This window comes from Marmota marmota, unplaced genomic scaffold (assembly GCF_001458135.2).
Source record: "Marmota marmota marmota unplaced genomic scaffold, marMar, whole genome shotgun sequence".
Taxonomy (NCBI): domain Eukaryota; kingdom Metazoa; phylum Chordata; class Mammalia; order Rodentia; family Sciuridae; genus Marmota; species Marmota marmota.
In genome coordinates this window covers 938,215-947,711 of record NW_026000153.1, presented here as the reverse complement: position 1 = coordinate 947,711, position 9,497 = coordinate 938,215, and the positions used below count along the sequence as shown (strand labels likewise).

At 37.7% G+C, this 9,497-nt stretch overlaps 1 protein-coding gene across 2 annotated transcripts in view; it reads right to left on the bottom strand.

Moving 5' to 3' along the window:
• Ccdc126 (coiled-coil domain containing 126) overlaps positions 1-9,497 on the bottom strand; it is a 28,022-nt gene that overhangs the window by 18,165 nt on the left and 360 nt on the right. The window contains exon 2 of one of the 2 annotated variants that reach the window (XM_015490130.2): positions 9,296-9,382. The exons of the other annotated variant lie outside the window; for it this stretch is intronic. The gene's annotated coding sequence lies outside the window, so the exon portion shown is untranslated. The remainder of the gene's footprint in view (positions 1-9,295; positions 9,383-9,497) is intronic. 2 annotated transcript variants of the gene reach the window in all.

Below are 9,497 nucleotides of genomic sequence, written 5' to 3'. Positions count from 1 at the left end.
TTTTTTTTTTTTTTTTTTTTTTTGGTGTAAATGGACACAACACAATGCCTTTATTTTTATGTGGTGCTGAGGATCGAACCTAGGTCCCGCCCGGGCTAGGCAAGTGTTCTACCACTATGCCACAATCCTAGCCCAAGAGACCTTTTAAAGTAAGATAAAATCATCACTTTTACCATCATTATTATTTTGACCTAAGATAAACTCCTGAATATTTTTAGGATTTCTAATTGCAGGAATTACAAAAGGTATGAAGTCAATATGGCACAAAGGTGGAAAGATTTAGGAGAAGAAACACATTTAAAATTAAACTTATACAAAAAAGGTAAAAGGAAAATGAAGTGTCTAGATGGGAATGGTGGGTGGCATACCCCTTTAATTCCATCTATTTAGAAAGCTGAGGCAGGAGGAACACAAGTTTGAAGGCAGCCTGGACAACTTAGTAAGAACTTGTCTCAAAATCTGAAAAAGAAAAAAAGGGGGTGGGGTGGGGGTAGCTGGGGGTATGGCTCAGTGGTAGAGAACCCCTGGGTTTAATCCCCAGTACTTAAAAAAAAAAAAATGTACATATACATAAGAACTGAAAAGAGGAACTAAAGTGATATTTGTACATCAATGCTCTCTGCTGTACTACTCATAATAGCCAAAAGGTGGAAACAACCCAAATATTCATCATAGATAAATGGATAAACAAAATGTGGCATAGATATACAATGGAATATGATTCAACCATAAAAAGAAAAGATGCTCTGAACCATGCTACAACATGACTGAACCTTAAAGATATTATGCAAAGTTAAATGAGCCAGACACAAAAGGACAGCTATTTTATTATTCTATTCATATAAAAGATCTAGAAGAGCAAATTTATAAAGACAAATAGTTGTCAGGGGCCAATGAAAGAGAAGGGAGAATTATGATTTAATAGGTACAATTTCAATTTGGGAAGATGAAAATGTTCTAGAAATGGATGGTAGTGATGGTTGCACAACAATGAGCATTACGTAACATCACTGTGACTGTGTCATTTATAAATGGTTCAAATGGTAAATTTTATGTTATATATTTTTTTTACTGCACACACACACACACACACACACACACACGTATCATTCCCCTGTTTAAAAACCCTTCAAGGGGGCTGGGGATGTGGCTTTAAGCAGTAGCGCGCTCACCTGGCATGCGTGCGGCCCGGGTTCAATCCTCAGCACCACATACAAATAAAGATGTGTGTTTGCCAAAAACTGAAAAATAAATATTAAAAATTCTCTCTCCCTCTCTAAAAAAAAAAAACCTTCAATAGTTTACCACTGATCCTAATATAACATTCAGACTCCACAGAAAGGTCCACAAGGTCCTATAACCTAACTTCCACCCATTTCTCTCTGTCTCAATCTTGTACCACTTCCTTCAGTGTGCTGTTGCCACACTAGACAAACACTAAATTCTCTCGCACCCTTGGCTATCTACAATTGCCATTCCCCAGATTAGAATGCTCTTCCTGTGGTTTGTTCCTTTTCATTCTTTAATACTTGGCTCAAATGTCAGCTCTTTAGAAACAGCATTCTCATTTCTGTCCCACCTCCTGCCACAAGGTCCTTTTTAAATATTCTTCATATGAAATTTCATATTCTATCTTTAAGTTCTTTTTTCAGTGCTGGGGATGAAACCCATGGCTTCATACATGCCAGGCAAGCAGTCTATCACTCAACTATTGCCCTATACTTTATATCCCAAAGTCCTGATTTCCTCACTTCTGTAATAAGGACAATAGTGCCTACCTAATATTGATAAAGATTAAATGATATCTCATATTACTCGATAAATATTAACCCTTATTATTAGCATCAGACACTTATGCAACAATGCTAATTCTTGATCATCTGAGCAACTTGAGGAAATATAGGAAAAGCTTTTAACATTTCCTGATTGCATTCATGGGCTGTTTCTACTCATAATTTGTGGATGACAGAAATGCTTCATTAAGTTACTAAATGAAGTCCTAAAACTTCATAATAGCATATTGTTGATCAGAACAGTTCATCTTTCAAATAGCCCAAAAAAACAGACTATATGAAAGTACTTGCTTCAATAGAGCCTCTGCTAAAGAATTTTTTTGGGGGGTGGGGGGCAGGGAGGGGTTCCTGGGATGGAACTCAAGGGCACTCAACCACTGAGCCACATCCCCAGCCCTATTCTGTATTTTATTTAGAGACAGGGTCTCACTGAGTTGCTTAGTACCTTGTCATTGCTGAGGCTGGCTTTGAACTCAAGATCCTCCTGCCTCAGGCTCCCAAAACACTGGGATTACAGGAATGTGCCACCATGCTCAACTCTGCTATAGGATTTTAAAACCTCAAATCTTTATTTTGGCCCACACTAACTTTCTTCTAACCCACATTTTGTGCTCATCAATTTTATACATCATATTGCTATTCATGTGCCTCAGCCTTTTTCTCCTTGATTAAATCCCACCTCCTTAAAAGAATTACATGCCTTAAGCTAAGTACAGTGGCACACACCTATAATCCCAGCTACTGGAAGGGCTGAGGCATAAAGATTACAAATTCTAGGCCAGTCTCAGCAATTTACTGAGACCTGATTCAAAATTGGGATGGGGGGACGGGTGAAAGTCTGAGGGTGTAGCTCAGTGGTAGATGGCTTGCATGGCTTGCACAAGGTCCTGGGTTCAATTCTGAGAAAGAAAGAAAGAAAGAAAAGAAAGAAAGAAAGAAAAGAAAGAAAGAAAGAAAGAAAGAAAGAAAGAAAGAAAGAAAGAAAGAAAGAAAGAAAGAAGCCTTAGACAGCTGCCACATCTCCCAGAGAACCTAATGAATTATCAGTAATCACTAAAAAACACCTTACTTTATTTAAAATATGTCCCTGAGTTTAACCCAAGCAGCAATGTGACCTCACTGCAATTTCTTTTGAGAACACAGTAACAAAGGACGAAAATTTGGAGGTAAAATTAAAGTATCTTCAATTATCCATTTCTGAGCTGGAAGTATCCAAGAGGAAATCAATTTAATCCCCTCAAATTTCAGGTGAAGAAAGTGAAGTACAAATATGTGAAGTATCTTGCCTAAAATGAAATAACCAGTTAGCAGCTATTATGATTTGGATATGAGGTGTCCCCCAAAAGTTTCTGTGAAATACCTGGATTGAGAGCTCTAACCTAATCAGTCCATCCTAGTTGAAACAGAATAACTGGGTGGTTATTGTAAGTAGGTGGGGCATGGCTATAAGAGGAGGGTCACTGGGAACATGGCCTGAAAAGGTTCATCTCTCCTGTGGTCCTTCCCCCTGGCTCTCTGCTTCTAGGCTGCCATGAATGGAGCAGTGCTCCTCCTCCACATCCTTCCACCATGATGTTCTGCCTCACCTTGGGCCCAGAGCAATGGACTCAGCCAACCATGAACCAAACCTCTGGAACTGTGAGCCAAAACAAACTTGCCCTCCTCTAAGTTGTTCCTGTTGAGTATTTTGACCAGCAACAAAAAGCTGACTAAGGGCTGGGGATGTGGCTCTCAAGTGGTGGCGCACTCGCCTGGCGTGAGTGCGGCCCAGGTTCGATCCTCAGCACCACATACAAACAAGGATGTTGTGTCTCTTAAAAAAAAAAGGAGAAAAGTTTTAAAAAAAGCTGACTAACCCAGTGGCAGAAAGTGTACTGGTCCAGAACATAGGTTTAACTCACTGTCTCAATTCTTCACCACACTGACTCCTTTACATCTACTAGCAAGGCTGTGTTTAAATACTGAATGAATTGCAATAGTAAATGAAGCTTTGTTCTTTTTTGCTTTAAAAGACTAGAACTAAAAAATAATAAAGGCAGTTTAGGGCAGTGATCCTAAAATCCTGAAGGTGTATAACTTAGACTATTCATTAATTTACCCAAAAGTTAGCCATTAAAGTTTCAAATACATTTTATTCACATAAATCAATGTATTACAAAGTACCTACAAAAGGATTTAGAAGTAAGTTTTATATTATTTCTCATACAGGCAAAAAAAAATAGAATTGAAAAAGTATAAAGTAACACAAAAATAAATACAAAATCTTCTAGAGATAGAGAACTTCACCAGGATCACTATTCTTTTTATTTCCATAAAAAAGACTTTGGAGGAAAATGCATAAAGGCCCAGGCCTCACTACACAAGAGTTTTGTTTAAAACCATAAAAGAACTTGTTTTATTCATTCATTTGTTTATCCATTTATTCAAAATACTTATTAAAGTACCTACTATGTGCTGGGAACTGGAGAAGTGAAAAGGTGAAATAAGATAGAATTCCATTCTCCTAGATACTAAGCTTTAGTAGGAGTGGGACAACAAATAAGTAAAAAGAAACAAGCTAATTTGAGCTTATAATAAATTGTTGTGAAGAAACTTTAAACTAGCTGATGAGTCTGGGAAGTCTATATGAGGTATGGGGTCAAGGAAGGCCTTCTAAGCATATAATATTTGATCTGAGGCAGTACAAAATGTGGTTCCAATTTCCTTCCAACTAAAACCTTTTCTGACCAGAATCTTGGGAGCAGGCATTAAATTCCTTATTCCTATAATCTTTGGTACAAACAAATAAGAATCAAAGAACTCTCAATCCCTAGCCTGGAATAGTCTGGTCTAGAGAAATCATCCAAAGTGAACAGAAGGAAACTACAAGCAAATAAAGCCTTGAGTTTCCCTTTCTTATGAGACTAGCAGTTTCATTGTCTGGTAATATACAAGGAACAGTAATGATCTGATGTGGTGGCCTTTACATAAAACAAAACAAAAAACCAGATTCTTGGGCTGGGATTGTGGCTCAGTGGCAGAGTGCTTGCCTAGCATGTGTGAGGCACTGGGTCAATTCTCAGTACCACATATAAATAAATAAAGTAAAATAAAGGTCTATCTACAACTAAAAAAGAGAGAGAGAGAGAGACAAAGAAAAACAGATTCTTCTTGGTGTTTTAATTAATTGAAAGAGGCAGTGGCAAGGTGAGACATGGAACGAAGCCTGAGCAGCAATCTGTGGGCATGTTAACATACTAAGCATTTTAAGTACAGTTTCTCAAACTCTAAAATATTCTTTGTTAACACAAAAGTGTTATATTTTCATATTTATTACAAGCCCCAATGTTTCCACTCCAATTTACAAGATTTTTGAGGAAAAATAGTATTCAAAGTTCTATTATGCCACTTGCCAAATAATACACCATGTAAACAACCAGACATTTAGGCAATTTTTCAGTGGCTTCTGTCTAGCCAGAAACCTAAAGATAAATACATTAGTCCAACTCCACTGCTAGAGAAAAGTAAAGAAAAGAATCATTAAATACTTAAACCAGAAAACCTTCCTTATAAAGATAAGGAAAGTAGGCTAGGGTTGTGGCTAAGCGGTAGAGTACTCACTTAGCATGTGCGAGGCCCTGGATTCGATCCTCAGCACCACATAAAAGATAAATAAAGGTATTGTGTCCAACTACAACTAAGAAATAAATATTTTTTAAAAAGATAAGGGGGGCTGGGGATGTGGCTCAAGCGGTAGCGCGCTCGCCTGGCATGCGTGCGGCCCAGGTTCGATCCTCAGCACCACATACAAACAAAGATGTTGTATCGCTGAAAACTAAAAAAATAAAATAAAATAAATAAATATAAAAAAATAAAATAAAATAAATAAACCTTTCCTCTTCCAAGTTGTTCTTGTTGGGTGTTTTTTAAAAAAAAAAAAAAAAGATAAGGAAAGTGAAATACAAAAAGGATTAATAAGTATCCAATGCCAAAAAAAAGAGGAGAGATTAGGCATCCAAACTCTGAACTCAGGACCCCAATGTTTCTTTCTTTTTTTTTTAATATTTTATTTTTTAGTTGTGTTTGGACACAATACCTTTTGCTTATTTATTTTTATGTGGTGCTGAGGATCAAATCCTGGGTCCCCGCACGTGCTAAGCGAGCATTCTACTGCTGAGCCACAACCTCAGCCCTCTTTTTTTTTTTTTTTTTTTTGATGCTGGGGATCAAACCCAGGGTCTCTGGTACATCACTGAGCTACATCTCCAGGCCTGCTCCATTGTTTTTCAAAAGGAGGGAACAAAAATCACCTTAACAATTTGCAACTAGCACTTTTTAAAAAAATTTTTAAAGTTATAAAATAGAAACCACCAGAGTAGACTGTACACACTACTACAATTTTTGTAAATTTTTTCTAAAAATTTATTTTTACATACCCAGATACACATGTGCATAGTTATAAACTTATGAAGTATTGAATTAAAAAGATCTCTTGCTGTGAATTGCAGTTAAAAAGCTTTTCAAAACACTTCATTTCACACTGCTTGTCATGAAGTACTTCCATGCATTTTTATGCAAACATTGCAATGACATTAAAAACATTAACAGATGGTTAATCCTACCTTAAAAACTCTCATTCAAATCCCATCTTTGCACTTATTCAGTGCTCTAATTTTTGTAGTGTTATGACTTATAGCTAAAAGTAACTATTAACAACAATAGCAGCAACCATTGAGCAGAGCAGCTTTCAACTCAGTCAAAGGTGCTATGAGAATCACTGCTTATTAATCTTCAAAAGAATTTACAGCCAGAGAGGCATATGTTTATTACAAAAAGACATGGTATGTTCAACAGAGCTCAGAGGTGCAGATAGTTCTTTCCAAAAAAGACTCAGAAATGATCCCTCAGCAGACCTGACCCTAGAATGTCATTTCTGGGGAAAAGTCCATTCCTGAAATAGTTTCTCTACAAAATATTGCCTGGAGCTAATACCTATGTACAGACACAGCCGTGCACTCCAAAATTAAGTCTAAGATTTAAAAATGCACTGCCTTGGGCCTGGGGGTTCAGTTACTTGTTTCAATCCCCAGAAATAAGAAGTAAAAATAAATAACAAAATGCACTGCCTTGGGGCTGGGGCTGTAGCTCAGTGGCAGAGCGCTTGCCTAGCACATATGAGGCACTGGGTTCGATCCTTAGCACCACATAAAAATAAATAAAATAAAGGAATGCTCTCCAAACACAACTACCAAAAAAAAAAACAAAAAAAAAAATGCACTGCCTTGAGAGAAATTGCACTATTCCTGCTGAGATACAGAAATACAAATATGAAGATATCAGATCACCTTTAGATGGCATCTTTGGGAAAGGGAGAAGACAATAGTACTGAAAATTAGAAAAATAGAGGAAAAAGGGTAAAGCAATACAGGAATAGAAATAGAAAATTTTATAGCAAAAGGAAAACTACTTAATTCTGTAATATGGTAAAGGTCTCATCTAAAATACATCATGATGACCAACACACTTGTAATCCCAGTTATTGGGAGGTTGCGGCAGGAGGCTACAAATTAGAGGCCAGCCTTGTTAATTTAGAGAGACCCTGTCTCAAAATTAAAAAATGAAAAGGGCTTGGGATGTAGCTCAGTGGTAGAGTGTTTCTAGGTTCAGTATCCAGTACTGGGGGTGGGTATGGGGATGCAGAGAAAAACATGCAGCTCTCATGAGAGAGAGGGATGAGCTGACTGGTAGATTCTGATTTCTGGCAGTTTTTTTTTTTTTTTTTTTTAACTGGAGATTAACCTTGGGGGCACTCTGCTACTGAGCCACATCCCATCCCCAGCCCTTTTTATTTTGAGACATGGTCTTCCTAAAATTCAGGGGCTGGCCTTGACCTTGAATTGTGATCCTCCCGCCTCAGCCTCCCAAAACAGCTGAGATTTCAGACTATGCCAGCTATATCAAATTTTTTCATGTTAAAAAGAACCTTTAAAAACCCTTAGCAATGAAAACCTAAGCTATAAGTCTTTGAAATCACATCAATTCAGTATATTAGAGATAAAGAATGGAGGACCACACAGTTTCCTACAGTTACAAAGATAGAGACAGAGCTATGACAAGAACCAAGGTCTCCTATTTCTGTCTGTACTCTCCATCCTACATTGCACTAAATAACGCCAATACAGAAACATTTCCCTCAAAATGAGTATTTTTGACAAACATATTAAAGTGAACCAGAAATCTTTATGTCCATATGCCTTTTTCCACTTATTTACTCTGACCCTCTAGTTACTTGTATAAAACATCTTCATTAAATTTCTTTCCCCTCATATAAATTGCTTTAAAAAAAACCTGTCATAGGGCTGGTGTTGTGGCTCAGTGGTAGAGCATGTGTGAGGCACTGGGTTCAATTCTCAGCACCGTAAAAAATAAAATAAAGGTCCACTGATAATTAAAAATATTTTTTAAATCACCTGTCACTAAAGAATTACAGACAATTAATTCATCTAGACTACTGCCTTTCCCCAACCCCTTACAATTCTATATGTAAAAACAGCATTTACTCAAGACATGTTATTTCACATATTGCAAAATAGTGTCTGAACTCAGAGTAATACAGAGCAGGCATTTAAATGAAAAATAAGATTCAATTTAAGGACCACAAGTATTTCCTTGAAAAACTCACCACCAATTTCAGTAGAAATTAAGGCGAAAAGAGTGCAAGAACAATCAAAACTGAAGTGGGACTAACATAAAATTTTCCAAGTCATTGCTTATCAAATATATCACATTCATTGTGTCTTAAGAACAAAAACTACACCTTAGAAACACAATTCCAAAGGGAGCTAAAATTATGAACTCAGTGAGAAAGTGTAGAGGAAGGTACAAAAAAGTTGACAAGAGGATAAAACTGGCAAAGTCCCCCATGGGCCACCCCCCACCCCCGCAGGTTTGCAGAACACCTAGATGCTGACTCTGACAAAACAGACATTTAACCTCCTCTAAGGATCCCCACAGGACGCAGCTGGGGAGGATGGGGAAGTGAATAAGTCCTTGTACAGAATCTCTACAGCTGATCCCGAGAAAAGCAGAGTCATCAATTTCCTAAGAACCTTCTCAGCCATTTTAAAACAACGGAAATTAAGAAGACGGCATATTTCCAAGGATTTTTTTTTTTTTTTTTTGCTTAGGTTTAAGGTGAACAAAAAATAAAGTGAAAAACACAATCCAGGATGCTAATGATTAAACAAAATAAAGCACAAAACTCACAAGTCCATAGGCCACTTCAGTCGTAGCTATTTCAAGTATCGCATTCAAAGGCTCTTTTCATCAAATGAAGAACTAGTGGTACAATAGGCATACCCTATCCTAATATTATCTCCTACTGCTAGGTGAGAAAACTCAGGCTTAGAACCTTCTAATGAACCAAGATCACAAAGTCAGAGCGAGACAATCAGGGTTCGAACCCTGGTCTAGGCTCTCGCGTCACGCTCCACAATATCAAAGCCGTTTAAGTTCATCCTTACCAGTAACCCAGGAGATGAGTTTTGAAGAGCGAGTTTAAAAAGGGCATCTGACTTCCTCTCTCTTTCCCAAAGTAGAACAGAACTGAGCTGTCAAAAACAGAACAAGAAGTGAGAGCGGCGGCCGCCGGGCTCCCCATCGCTGCAGCTCGGGACTTAGCCCGCCCCGCTCCGCTCACGCAGCCAGAGCCACGCTCGCTCCTCC